The sequence below is a fragment of the Trichechus manatus genome, unplaced genomic scaffold (assembly GCF_000243295.1).
Source record: "Trichechus manatus latirostris isolate Lorelei unplaced genomic scaffold, TriManLat1.0 scaffold00065, whole genome shotgun sequence".
Lineage (NCBI taxonomy): Eukaryota > Metazoa > Chordata > Mammalia > Sirenia > Trichechidae > Trichechus > Trichechus manatus.
The window spans coordinates 14775822-14777885 of NW_004444001.1; positions in this window are offsets into that span (position 1 = coordinate 14775822).

Here is a 2064-nt window from a genome sequence, read left to right on the forward strand (position 1 = left end):
CAAGAATCCATAGAGAGACAGCAATCAGAAATCCAGAAGATTAACAATAAAATTTCAGAATTAGACAACTCAATAGAAAGTCATAGGAACAGAATCAAGGCAGTATAAATCAGAATTAGTGAGACAGAAGACAAAGCACTTGACACCAACTTATTTGAGGAAAAATCAGTAAAAGAATTAAAAAAAATGAAGAAACTCTAAGAGTTATGTGGGACTCTATCAGGAGAAATAACCTATGAGTGATTGGACTAACAGAAGAGGGAGGAACAACAGAAAATACAGAGAAAATTGTTGAAGATCTGTTGACAGAAAACTTCCCTGATATCATAAAAGATGAGAAGATAGCTATGCAAGATGCTCATTGAACCCCACATAAGGTAGTTTCCAAAAGAAAATCACCAAGACATATTATAATCAAACTTACCAAAACCAAAGATAAAGAGAGAATTTTAAGAGCGACTAGGGATAAACGAAAAGTCATCTACAAAGGAGAGTCAATAAGAATAATCTCAGACTACTCAGCAGAAAGCATGCAGGCAAGAAGGCAATGGGATGACATATATAAAGCCTTGAAGGAAAAAAATTGCCAGCTAAGAATCATATACTCAGCAAAACTGTCTCTCAAATATGATGGTGAAATTATGGCATTTCCAGATAAACAGAAGTCTAGGGGATTTACAAAAACCAAACCAAAATTACAAGAAATACTAACAGGAGTCCTCCAGTTAGAAAATCAATAACAAAAGATAACAACGCAAGACCAGAACATAGGACAGAGCAACCACATATTGACCCAGATAGGGAAGTCACAGAAGTAAATTAAAGCTAAAACACTGAAAATAGGGAAACAGAGATATCAATATATAAAAGATGACAACACTAAAACAAAAAAGAGGGACTAATAAAGTGTAGACATAGATTTTTCATATGGACAGGAAGTCAAGGCAATATAAAGAAATAAAAGACTGGTTTAAACTTAGAAAAATAGGGGTAAATATTATGGTAACCACAAAGGAAACTAACAATCCTACACATCAAAATAAAAAACATGAAAAATATAAAGGCCCAGCAAATACAAAATCAACAACAATGAAAAAGATGAAAAGAAAAGAAAATACATAAAGAAAAATGACTTAGCACAGAAAATTAAATGGAACGCAGAAACTGTCAGCAACACACAAAAAAAGACACCAAAATGATGGCATTAAATTCATACCTATCAATAATTACACTGAATGTAAATGGACTAAATGCACCAATAAAGAGACAGAGAGTGGCAGATTGAATTAAAAAACATGATGCATCTATATGCTGTATGCTGCAAGAGACACACCATAGACTTAAAGACACAAACAAACTAAAACTAAAGCATGGAAAAAAATATATCAAGCAAACAACAGTGAAAAAAGAGCAGGAGTGGCAATACTAATCTATGACAAAATAGACTTTAAAGTAAAATCCACCACAAAAGACAGGGAAGGACACTATATAATGATTAAAGGATCACTACACCAGGAGGACATAACTATAATAAATATTTATGCACCCAATGACAGGGCTCCAAAATACATAAAACAAACTCTAACAGCACTGGAAAGAGAGATAGACAGCTCCTCAATAATAGGACACTTCAACACTCCACTATCAATGAAGGACAGAACATCCAGAAAGAAGCTTAATAAAGACACTGAAGATCTAAATGCTACAATCAACCAACTTGATCTCATGGACATATACCGAACCCTACACCCAAGAGCAGCTAAGTATACTTTCTTTTCCAATGCACATGGAACATTCTCCAGAATAGACCACATACTAGGCCATAAAGCAAGCCTTAACAGAAACCAAAGCATCAAAATACTACAAAACATCTTTTCTGACCGTAAAGCCATAAAAGTAGAAATCAACAACAGAAAAAGCAAGGGGAAAAATCAAACACATGGAAACTGAACAACACCTTGCTCAAAAACTACTGAGTTATAGAAGAAATTAAGGATAGAATAAAGAAATTCATAGAATCAAATGAGAATGAAAACACATCCTACCAGAACCTTTGGGACACAG